General features: G+C 54.3%; 3 non-coding genes across 3 annotated transcripts; 1 reads left to right on the forward strand and 2 right to left on the reverse strand.

Moving 5' to 3' along the window:
• Positions 1-565: 565 nt before the first annotated feature.
• Positions 566-718, reverse strand: LOC140214861 (5.8S ribosomal RNA). The gene has a single exon (XR_011891790.1). It is a non-coding gene; the product is annotated as a 5.8S ribosomal RNA (ribosomal RNA).
• Positions 719-2,292: 1,574 nt separating this feature from the next.
• LOC140214868 (small subunit ribosomal RNA) lies at positions 2,293-4,107 on the reverse strand. Its single transcript, XR_011891796.1, has one exon. It is a non-coding gene; the product is annotated as a small subunit ribosomal RNA (ribosomal RNA).
• A 4,816-nt stretch (positions 4,108-8,923) lies between these two features.
• Positions 8,924-9,115, forward strand: LOC140214866 (U2 spliceosomal RNA). The gene has a single exon (XR_011891795.1). It is a non-coding gene; the product is annotated as a U2 spliceosomal RNA (small nuclear RNA).
• The last annotated feature ends 3,385 nt before the right edge of the window (positions 9,116-12,500 follow it).

Here is a 12,500-nt window from a genome sequence, read left to right on the forward strand (position 1 = left end):
CGTCGAACCGCTTTCGGGGGCCACCCTTCTCCTCCCCGCTCCTCGCAAGAATCTGCCGATTCCCATTCCTGCGACGAAGCCCGGAAGGGCGCCCACACAGCTGCGGTGACGTGAACGAGCGACCAGCTCTGGAGCTCGACGTACTTCGAAGGCAAACAGCGCAAATTGCGATCGCGCTGGCTTTGCGCACGGCGCGGGAATCGGCCGGCGTTTCATTCCCACGTTTTCCGTGCACGCAAGCGTGCGCTTCCGACTCTCTCGCAAACGTGCGCGCTACATGGCAACAGACGTTCGCGCCTCGTGCTTGGACCGCTCTTTCCCTGCAGGTATCCGACTCCATCCTGCGGCGGTCTTACTAGAGGCGCGCACTCGTCACGCTGCAGTAGTATTGCCTCGTTTCCGTCTTTTCGAAGAATTGGCACAACGGTTTGCCACCGTCTCCCTCTCGTGAGGCCGCTGGCGCGTGGCTTTAGCGCTCAACGTACTGTCCATGATGCCGACGCGGTCAAAACGAGTCGACGGACGCACGTTCCCTGTGCGCCGAAGTCTCTCTTGATATGTGATCCGACCCTCAGACAGACGAAGCCAAGGGAAGACCCAAGGCCGCAATGTGCGTTCAAAGAATCAGTGCTCAGTGTGTCCTGCAATTCACACCAAGTCTCGCAGCTGGCTGCGTTCTTCATCGACCCGAGAACCGAGTGATCCACCGCTTAGAGTCGTGAAAAATAGTTTGTTCAATTCAGTACAGTACAACCAGGGTTTTAGGCACGTGGCGTCTCCCTGTGTGTGGTTTCGAAGAGCGCCTTTCGGCGTGCGCTCCTCCAGTCTCGCTCTTTCGGCGGCCGCGTCTCAGCAGCTGAAAGCCTAATGGCACTCCACTCCTGCTACTCGCGCGTGTGTTTTGCGCCCACGCCTTCCTCGCTTGCCCTCGAGGCACCTTATGCCGTTTGCGCGCACTCGAAGCCGGTTTTACCTGCCAACCATCCACCGGACCCGTGTGTCTCGTGTGCACGTTCACATCGCTCCACTAAAAATTGCAAAGAGCGACAGAGCCATGATTAGGGCTAAGCCGCTGTGGAGTCTTTAACGGCTACACGGCCACGGGCAGGGCTTCACCCCCATCGACGTGCTTCGCTTCAGTCAGCAGTAGGTTCATAGAAGGGCCTCAAACACACACACACTTTCGCATCGGCAGATCGCCGCAGCATAACCGCTGTTGATCCAACAGCCTACTTGAGACGAAAGACAAGAGCCCGGCGCGCGTACTCGCGCAGCTCTCCAAAACCACTCGGCCAGTGCCAGGGACGGCTCCCTGCGCCGGCGCCACAACAAGTCTACTTGAGGCGGAAGACGAAGCCAGCAAGGGCCTGGCCGCAAGTGCGTTCGAAACCGGGACTACAGTCCCTCGTCTGTCCGTACTTCCTCTTTCGACGTGCGGCGCCTTCCCAAAGCGCACAAGTCCGCTAACCGCAGAACGCTTCCGACGTAGCAAAGCCGCGTTTCCTTCGGTACTTCGCAGCAACGCCGCCTTTCCCTCGGCGGCGGGCGAATAGCCTGCAGACGTCGTCGCATTAAACCGCGATCTCGACACCTCGCGCGTCACGAGCAGGAGCCGACCGGCAGCCTCCGGCCCTTTCGGACTCGGTGGCATTTGCCGCGGAGGACGGGAGAGCACTTTAGGCCACGGTTCCTTCCGTACTTGGCAGCCGCACCCTCATACCGACAGTTCCATGACCGACCGAGCGCCACACCGTTCCTTTAGTACTTGGGTGGCAACAAAGTCGGGTCGTTACTCCATACTCGCCGCAGGAAGCGACCGGCAGCCGCCAGCCTTTTCAGACTCGGCAGCGTTTGCCGCGGAGGACGGGAGAGCGCTCGCACCACGGTTCCGTGTGTGTACTAAGCGGCAGCGGCATTAGCTCTCGACCGTCAGTTCCTTGACCGACCGCACGCTTCGCCGTTCCCCTCGTACTGGGCAAAGCAGCAGGTCGGGTCGTCTTACTCCCATTCCGCGCAAGAGCGCCAAAGCGGACAGAAAGCCCACCCAGTGTGCGTTACGCCGTTTCTACCCGCGGGCGCGGCCAAGCCAACCGTCCAAGGTTGCAGCCGGCGTCCACTGGGCGCAACAAATTTGGCACGGGGCGCCCCTCAAAATTCAGGCAGTCCCCGGCATGTTCGGGTATAGCCGTCCCCGCGTCCAAGCGGGGCCAGCGGCGGAAAGCGTCGGGCGCAGCGAGCTGCTTCACCCACACGGGGTAGAAACAATGGCGCTCGCCACCCTTCACAATCCGGTAATGATCCTTCCGCAGGTTCACCTACGGAAACCTTGTTACGACTTTTACTTCCTCTAAATGATCAAGTTTGGTCATCTTTCCAACAGACCGGCGCAACCGAAAGGCCGCGCCGGACATCGGTCCGAAGACCTCACTAAATCATTCAATCGGTAGTAGCGACGGGCGGTGTGTACAAAGGGCAGGGACGTAATCAACGCGAGCTTATGACTCGCGCTTACTGGGAATTCCTCGTTCAAGGGGAACAATTGCAAGCCCCTATCCCAATCACGAAAGAAGTTCCACGGGTTACCCAGTCCTTTCAGACAGGGATAAAGACACGCTGCTTCCTTCAGTGTAGCGCGCGTGCGGCCCCGGACATCTAAGGGCATCACAGACCTGTTATTGCTCTGTTTCGTGCGGCTAGGAGCCGCTTGTCCCTCTAAGAAGGTTGTAAGGTGCTGGGAACCCCGCACCTATTTAATAGGCTAGAGTCTCGTTCGTTATCGGAATTAACCAGACAAATCGCTCCACCAACTAAGAACGGCCATGCACCACCATCCACCGAATCAAGAAAGAGCTCTCAATCTGTCAATCCTCCCAGTGTCCGGGCCGGGTAAGTTTTCCCGTGTTGAGTCAAATTAAGCCGCAGGCTCCACTCCTGGTGGTGCCCTTCCGTCAATTCCTTTAAGTTTCAGCTTTGCAACCATACTTCCCCCGGAACCCAAACACTTTGGTTTCCCGGAAGCTGCCCGCCGAGTCATTTGAGTAACTCAGGCGGATCGCTGGTTGGCATCGTTTATGGTCAGAACTAGGGCGGTATCTGATCGCCTTCGAACCTCTGACTTTCGTTCTTGATCAAAGAAAACATTCTTGGCAAATGCTTTCGCAGTAGTTCGTCTTGCGACGGTCCAAGAATTTCACCTCTAGCGCCGCAATACGAATGCCCCCGTCTGTCCCTCTTAATCATTACCTCGTATTCCAAAAACCAACAGAACAGAAACGAGGTCTTGTTCTATTATTCCATGCAAGTTTATTCAGGCGACTCGCCTGCGTTGAGCACTCTAATTTTTTCAAAGTAAAAGCACCGGCCTTCTCGAGGCACACAATGAAGTGCACCAAGAAAGGACCGGCATGATGTTCAGTCCGAGCCGTCGCATCGGGTAGATGCACTACTCGTCTGGAACTGAGATCCAACTACGAGCTTTTTAACCGCAGCAGCTTTAGTATACGCTATTGGAGCTGGAATTACCGCGGCTGCTGGCACCAGACTTGCCCTCCAATTGATCCTCGTTAAAGGATTTAGAGTGTACTCATTTCAATTACGGGGCCTCAAAAGAGTCCCGTATTGTTATTTTTCGTCACTACCTCCCCGTGCCGGGAGTGGGTAATTTGCGCGCCTGCTGCCTTCCTTGGATGTGGTAGCCGTTTCTCAGGCTCCCTCTCCGGAATCGAACCCTGATTCTCCGTTACCCGTAACAACCATGGTAAGCAAGTAACCTACCATCGAAAGTTGATAAGGCAGACACTTGAAAGAAACGTCGCCGGCTCGTGGCCATGCGATCAGCACAAAGTTATCCAGAGTCACCACACAATACGGGCCGAAACCCGATCGATCTTGGTCTAATAAAAGCACCCGTCGCCCAAAGGGCTTCAGGCTCACTGCATGTATTAGCTCTAGAATTGCCACAGTTATCCAAGTAGGAAGAAACGATCTAAGGAACCATAACTGATTTAATGAGCCATTCGCGGTTTCGCCTTATTTCGGCATGTACTTAGACATGCATGGCTTAATCTTTGAGACAAGCATATGATTACTGGCAGGATCAACCAGGTAATCGTTCAACTGCGCGTCCAGCCTTTCAAGCAGGCCGGACGCCGTTTTTGCGATGCCGAGGCCACCCTTCAGGCGCCCCAACACGCTTCGTTCTCGCAAAGGGTAGCACTTTGCACAGTCCGAGACGACGGCGTTCGAGCTCGCTACGGCGCCCTCCCCGCAGGGCCGGGTATCGCCACGCGGCAAGAAGCACGCAACATTCTCGATAGACCGGTTGTGTCGACTCGATCGCGGCTTGCGGTTTCTCTCGAGCCCGCAGCACTGGTGGACCGACCGACACTTGCAACGTAGCCGAGACGGCAAAGCCGCTAGGCGACGGGTCACGCCCGCGCCTTCGGCGCTTTCGTATTTGATTCGTCCGAGGACGATGCGGAACACACTTCGATATCGTGGAAAAAGCGTCGTCCGACAACCAGCCCCTAACGCATCAAGCGGATGAGGCTGCAGACGTCAGCTGTGGGATCCACGGGAGCGATACCGGGGACACGCTTGACGGGCACGAAGCCCGCCGCATATCAAACACCCAGGTCGCTTTGGGGGCGACTGCTCTCTGGGACCCCCATATAATAGCAGCGATAAGTACCCAGACCTCCATGGGGCCGTACTCGTGCCACTTTCGACGAGCGTTTGGCGAAAATCGTGCCGCCTCGTAACGCCGCGAGCAAGATTGAAAGCTTACGTCGGCAGCACAATGCCGAAGTCGTGAAAGCGCAGCGCGTCTACCGAATGCGCGAACGGCAATTTCTCGCTAATGGCCAGTACGGTTTCCTGCACAATTGCCTTTCTGTCGCCCTACGGGGCCCCCGGCCGATCGATTCGAGGCACGCTAGCACGGCCCCTTCGCCATTTCCGAGCACGAGTGCGAACAGTGCGGGCGGCGTGCTCGACGCCCCGGCTGACGTCGTTTCGGACTTTGTCTCTTCGCGTGCTCGCGGCAACGCCGCGGCCAACGACGACGTCTGCGCGGTTCTTTGCCGGTTCCCGGCGTGCTATAGTGCAGCCCTCTGCAGGGTGACACCGGCTCCGTCGTGGCCGTGCGGCGGCTTGTACGCAAAAGTTGCGTCAAAGGCGTCGCGCTCGCGCCGCCCCGGCACACGCGGTTTCGGACTTTGTCTCTTCCAGCGCTCGCGTAGTCGTGGGCACGATTGTCGACTTCGGAACGGTGCGCGGACACCGCCACGAGCACGCGCAAGACGAAAATCGCACTACGGTACAATGTCGGCCGGGGCCCTACGGCCCCTTACAGTAGCAGCGATAAGTGCCCAGACCTCCATGGGGCCGTACTCGTGCGACGCGGCGGCGTACTGCGCCGAGCCGAGCGCCAATATTTGGCTTTTGCAGGGCGGATTCGAGCTCTGGCGATTGCCGCGGTACCGCCGCTCACCGATTCAAGGCACGCTAGCGCGGCCCCTTCGCCATTTCCGAGCACGCGTGCGAACAGTGCGGGCGGCGTGCTCGACGCCCCGGCTGACGTCGTTTCGGACTTTGTCTCTTCGCGTGCTCGCGGCAACGCCGCGGCCAACGACGACGTCTGCGCGGTTCTTTGCCGGTTCCCGGCGTGCTATAGTGCAGCCCTCTGCAGGGTGACACCGGCTCCGTCGTGGCCGTGCGGCGGCTTGTACGCAAAAGTTGCGTCAAAGGCGTCGCGCTCGCGCCGCCCCGGCACACGCGGTTTCGGACTTTGTCTCTTCCAGCGCTCGCGTAGTCGTGGGCACGATTGTCGACGTCGGAACGGTGCGCGGACTACGCCACGAGCACGCGCAAGCCGAAAATCGCACTACGGTACAATGTCGGCCGGGGCCGTACGGCCCCTTACAGTAGCAGCGATAAGTGCCCAGACCTCCATGGGGCCGTACTCGTGCGACGCGGCCGCGTACTGCGCCGAGCCGAGCGCCAATATTTGGCTTTTGCAGGGCGGATTCGAGCTCTGGCGATCGCCGCGGTACCGCCGCTCACCGATTCAAGGCACGCTAGCGCGGCCCCTTCGCCATTTCCGAGCACGCGTGCGAACAGTGCGGGCGGCGTGCTCGACGCCCCGGCTGACGTCGTTTCGGACTTTGTCTCTTCGCGTGCTCGCGGCAACGCCGCGGCCAACGACGACGTCTGCGCGGTTCTTTGCCGGTTCCCGGCGTGCTATAGTGCAGCCCTCTGCAGGGTGACACCGGCTCCGTCGTGGCCGTGCGGCGGCTTGTACGCAAAAGTTGCGTCAAAGGCGTCGCGCTCGCGCCGCCCCGGCACACGCGGTTTCGGACTTTGTCTCTTCCAGCGCTCGCAACCATGTCGGGGCCGACGCCGACGACTGCGTGGTGTTTCAACGATTGCCGGCGTGACACAATGCAGCTGCGTGCGGGATGCCAGCGATTCCGTCGTGTCCGTGCGGCGGCTTGTACGCAAAAGTTGCGTCAAAGGCGTCGCGCTCGCGCCGCCCCGGCACACGCGGTTTCGGACTTTGTCTCTTCCAGCGCTCGCGTAGTCGTGGGCACGATTGTCGACGTCGGAACGGTGCGCGGACTACGCCACGAGCACGCGCAAGCCGAAAATCGCACTACGGTACAATGTCGGCCGGGGCCGTACGGCCCCTTACAGTAGCAGCGATAAGTGCCCAGACCTCCATGGGGCCGTACTCGTGCGACGCGGCGGCGTACTGCGCCGAGCCGAGCGCCAATATTTGGCTTTTGCAGGGCGGATTCGAGCTCTGGCGATCGCCGCGGTACCGCCGCTCACCGATTCAAGGCACGCTAGCGCGGCCCCTTCGCCATTTCCGAGCACGCGTGCGAACAGTGCGGGCGGCGTGCTCGACGCCCCGGCTGACGTCGTTTCGGACTTTGTCTCTTCGCGTGCTCGCGGCAACGCCGCGGCCAACGACGACGTCTGCGCGGTTCTTTGCCGGTTCCCGGCGTGCTATAGTGCAGCCCTCTGCAGGGTGACACCGGCTCCGTCGTGGCCGTGCGGCGGCTTGTACGCAAAAGTTGCGTCAAAGGCGTCGCGCTCGCGCCGCCCCGGCACACGCGGTTTCGGACTTTGTCTCTTCCAGCGCTCGCAACCATGTCGGGGCCGACGCCGACGACTGCGTGGTGTTTCAACGATTGCCGGCGTGACACAATGCAGCTGCGTGCGGGATGCCAGCGATTCCGTCGTGGCGGTGCGGCGGCTTGTACGCAAAAGTTGCGTCAAAGGCGTCGCGCTCGCACCGCCCCGGCACACGTGGTTTCGGACTTTGTCTCTTCGAGCGCTCGCAGCGATGTCGAGGCGATCGCTTACGTCTGCACGGTTTCCGGTGTGCTACAATGCAGCAGTCTGCCGCACTACACCTCTTGGTTGCCGAGGCCAGCACGGCAATTTACTGAAGCGAGCGCATTGCGCCCAGGCGGCAGCGGACTTTGTGCTTTCGGGAGTGCTCTTGCTGTAAAATTTGAACGGCTGCAGCTGCGCGAAGCAAGTGTACCTATTTTCACTCTCTCTCTGTCTGCCTTTGAGGCGACTGTAATTTCACTTTAAACGCAACTGGAGGCGGGAGCAACCTGATGAGAGTAGGTGGACTTCGGTACATGTTGTAATTTAGAAATTGCTTTCAAGCTTTGAGGACATACACCTTCGCGCCATCTGCTTTCCCCGTCTCTTTGGCACTTTATAGTATGTGCTGCATGCTCTGCATTCCAAAGAAACACGCCTGTGTCTCTCCCTCTCTCACGTTCTTCTTCTTTTTGTAGCTGCTGTTGTAGAAGATGCTATGCTCTTTAATCGCTGTAACATAGAGTGCTTGCACAAGCCAACAACTGTTGCGCGTTTTTTTTTTTTTTTTTTTCTCTTCCCAAGACGTTTCTGCCATTATTCACTAACTCTCGTTCTTAGTATGCAATGGAGCGTTAGCTCGCGCCATCTACCTTTCTTTCTGTATTGCAAAGTCCGCAGGTTTTCCTAGTTCCGTACACAGATGGCGCTAATGCGTTTTGGCGCCAGGTTCGAACGACCTCGCTGTACTCGTGTTTCCCATTTGAATGTTTCAAAGGGGTTTGCGACAGGGGGTGGTTCTTGTGCAAGGCTGAGCTTTCCAGCTGCGTTTAAGCTATGCTAGCATGTGTGCGTATATATATATATATATATATATAAATACACAAACACACACACACACACACACACACACACATGCATATATACATACACACACACGGTAATGGTAAAGATGATGAGGTAGCACTTTTTTTTTTTTTTTTACAATGCCTGTGTTTCAGATGGCGATCTTTCTCCCCTCTATGTTTCCGGTGGGAAGGAGTGTGCAGCGTTTTCTATATTTATTTTGTCATTCACTTCTATGTTGCTCGTCTTCGTACATGGGGCATGCTACCTAATTCTACCGGTCGATTCGACACGTTGCGATCCGTCCCGGCCTGTGCCGTATCAAAATTTTCAGTGGGCCTTGCGGTAAATAAAAAGAAATGAAGGAAATGCGCGTAGTATATTACAATTGCACACGGGCTTGAAACGAAGCCCTCAAGGAAGGTCACCTTGAGCGGTCGCATTCAGACGGAAGTAAGCATTCCCCTGGCGCGTTTTTTTCCGCTCGCCTGTTCCGTTTTCTACGAGGTTGCCTTGGTTGGTTTCGCGTTACAAGCAAGCTTGCACTCGGGTCTCGTTTCTACGCGACAGCGTTTCGTTAACAGCGAAAGACTGAGGCGTTGCGAGTTCATCCGTGAGATAGGGAGCGTTGAGTCTGTACACAGGCTGAATTTTATAATATTGCCCACGCTGTTGCTGAGGTTACCCATGTCGGCAGGGCGCCCACAAGGCAGTAGTACAATGAAGTGAAGTGAAGGACATCGCTTCTCGGCCTTTTGGCTAAGATCAAAGTGTAGTATCTGTTCTTATCAGCTTAATATCTGATACGGGTTCTATATGGACCCACGATATTAAACCTATTTTTGGAAGTTGGCGGAGTGCTTGAAGCCTGCTTCACCTCCGCCGCAGGTCGGCCCGGTATTGCACTACCTCCGGGATCGGCCCCGCTCACTTAGGTGAGACTTCATTCAATCAAAATGAAGAGCACAAGCTCAACGCGAGCAGTGACTTGACACGCACCATTCCTATACTACACGCAACGATGCCGGTTCGCGGACCACGAGAGTAATTAAACTGCCACTCCATCTGTGTGTAGCGTCGCACTTGTTGCGTCGCAAATGGGACAGCCGCTCCAGCAAATTTCTAGTTATGGGCTTCGAGAAAAATTAATGAAAGCAAAAGAAAGAACCAGAATTCCTATTTGTCCGATGTCTCTGAATGATTGTCTCCTGTAAAGAGCCACTTGGGGGGATGGGGGGTAGGATTAGCCGTGGGGTTCGCAATCAATATGAATCCCACTCAAAGCCAACACTGGATTTTGGAGTTCACTATCGCTTGGATCCGTAAACCACCGCGGCCACGCAAGCTCGCCCTGCCGCCGAAATCCGCTGCCCAAGTGGAAGAAAGATTCCCTATGAAAGAAAAATAGAGTGCCCGATTTCTGGCAACTACTGTGCAGCCTTTGTGTACACATTTTCGCAGCAGTGGGACCGAGCGCCTCGAAAACAAACTTGTCGTATGCCCAAATGTGGCGAAATATATTCAAGGGTTAAAAGGTGCCTCATCTTTCTAACCTGTATGTTACGAAGACCTGTTGCTACCTTTTCATCATGAACATCATCATCATCATCATCCTGGCTACGCCCACTGCAGGGCAAAGGCATCTGCCATGATCCTCCAAGTACCCCGGTCAGGTGCCGATTGTCGCCATGTAGTCCCTAATCTAATCTGCCCTCCTAACTTTCTGCCACCCCCTGCTACGCTTCCCTCCTCTTGGAATTCAGTCTGTAACCCTTAATGGCCACCGGTTATCTTCCCCCCAGATTGCATGCCCTGCGCATGCCCATTTGTTTTTCCTGGTTTAAACTTTGGTGTCATTAACGAGCGTTTCTTCTCGCACACCCCAATCTGCTCTATTCCGATCCCCCCGTGACGCCACACCCATCATCCTTCTTTCCAGAGCCCGTTGCGTCGCCCTCAGTTACCCTTCGGTAATCCTCAAAGCTTTTTGTTGGGGCACTCGTGGCATCTTTCTCGTTTAATGAAGTCAAATTTTTTTCAGTTTTGGGGGAAAACTCAATGAGCTAGGCGCGATTGTGTCCCTGGCGCCGCTCTCAACAAGATGGCGGCGCCCATGCTTTTTGCCTGCAGGTTCGGCCCTACGCAGAACACGCCTGCCGGGCAGTGTAGCCACGTTGAAGGGGCAAAGCGTAGTGCAGTGAAGCGCTTGCTCGGGCGAAAAACGCAAATATGAGCCAAACAGGAATTTCCATTATTGGAAATTCCAGTTCAGTTTGCGCATTGCGTTCGCCTAAGGTAAAGAACACAAATGCGAGTGCCACAGCAGTCAAGTCAAAGCTTAGGATTGCGTATCATTTTTTTTTTTTTTTTTCTTTTCGTGCCTTTTACTCCTGGCCTGCGTGGCCCTAGCGCGCATGCACACGAAAGTAATGAAATGCTGAAAACACGAAATAATGCGGTGCGGCTGTATCATATCTATTTTGTGCGCTTTGTTCTTTGTGGACTACAGCGGTGTGCGTCATGAGAAAGTTTCGGTGCCCTTCTTGGGTGACCAGTGAAGCTATATTTAAAACCACATTGATTTGTACGGTTATTGCTACAAACTGCGTGTGGGTGTTTTTCTTTTTCGCTGCCAACGATGGGTTATCGCAACCGCGATCGGTTCTGCTGCTACGCTAGACGCGTGCTTGCCAACGGTTGGCTCTATACGCGACCCGCGACGCGTGGTCGGCACATTCAAGCAGTCAATTGCAAACCGTTCCAAGAAAAAGGATGTACTCCACTTGCCACCTAGTTCGACGATTGTACTTTCTGACCCTCGAGGAAGCGCCGCCTTCCCACGTTTTCTATAATACGATAAGATTCAGAGCGACCGCGACCACTTGTCTTTGTCAATATCTCGGAAACGCTTTCTTTGTTTTCTTTTTTTTTTTTTAAATCCAGATACTCAGACGCGCCCGTGTTCACGCGCACTTGTTCTCTCCGATAAGCAGGGAAGCTCGGTTGGGGTGGTGTCGGGCCTTGCGCATGCGCTGCTGAGCTCGTCGCTTCGCCGGCCGGTCGATGCTGGCGCGGTACTGGTAATGAACTTCGACGTGCATGGTGAAACGTCACTTTGTATTGCCACTGTAGACTAGCAATGCAATGTGTTTGCGAGCGATTGGATAAATGAGAAAGCGTGCACTGTCTACAGTTCATGCCCCTCTAGAGTAGTGGAAATGTTGCTCCAAGTGTTAGGTTTGTAATTTGCGCCTACGAACATGAACTAAACAAAGAAAATGGTCTGCAGCCGCCTTCGCTTCATAAAATTCCCGTACGAAGAAATTTCCGTGCGCGAATGAGAGAGCAAAAGAGAGAGAAACCATGTTAAGAAGAATGGCTGCCTTTTACGTGATCTCGCGCATGAAACCAGACGATAGATTAATTTTAGCCGTTCATTTTGATTTGCCGAATGTAAACCGGAACACTTTCTCCACGCGGTCTTCAGATTTGAATGGCAATCAATCACATCCTTTCTTTTTTTTTTTTTTTTCTGTTTCTTTCTATCTGGAACCGAAAGAATTCAGAACGCCATTTCAATCTTAGATTCGATTAGATATCGCGACTGGTATGCTGAAATATCACGCCTTATCTGGTGTTAACCTTCTTGATCACGGCAATAAAAAATCGCCAGTTCCCGAACTTTAATCGCGCCGAAGATGAACCGATATGCTGGATTCTTATTGTCATGATTTTATAGAAAGCGCTGGTTCTATGGCTAGCTTTGAGGAAAAGAAAAACATCGTTCAGGAATGTATAACTCTAAACAACTAAAAAAAAAAATCTGCCGGCAATTGGTACTACAACGAGAGTACTGAGAATACTGGAAAAGATGAAATCCAATCATGCTGAACTGAACTGAGATTATTTCATCAAGACATGCCCCGAAAAACGTGGCCACTTTCAATGATAATTTCAAATGTGATTTCTTTCTTTTTTTTTTTTCTTTTTTTTTTTTTTTACGACGGATAATAATTATCTTTCCAATGGCGGATGTGAAAATTTCAGAGCACGTCATTTTCGAAATCCCAAGGCCCCGGACGCATTCTCTCTTCTTTAAGTATTTTGGTGGTGCACACGGAGGAAAATTTCGCGCACGTAATTTATAAACTAGTAGTTGATTTTCTAGAAGAACACAAAGTGCTGACAAACGGCCAACCAGGACACAATTAAATTGGTATTACGCACGGTTTCGAAGCCGCGGTAACAAAAGGGTAACAAAGGGACGTTCATTTCGTGGTGTCGATTTCACGTCTCTCACAATAAAAAAAAAAAAA

This window comes from Dermacentor andersoni, unplaced genomic scaffold (assembly GCF_023375885.2).
Source record: "Dermacentor andersoni unplaced genomic scaffold, qqDerAnde1_hic_scaffold ctg00000693.1, whole genome shotgun sequence".
Classification (NCBI taxonomy): domain Eukaryota; kingdom Metazoa; phylum Arthropoda; class Arachnida; order Ixodida; family Ixodidae; genus Dermacentor; species Dermacentor andersoni.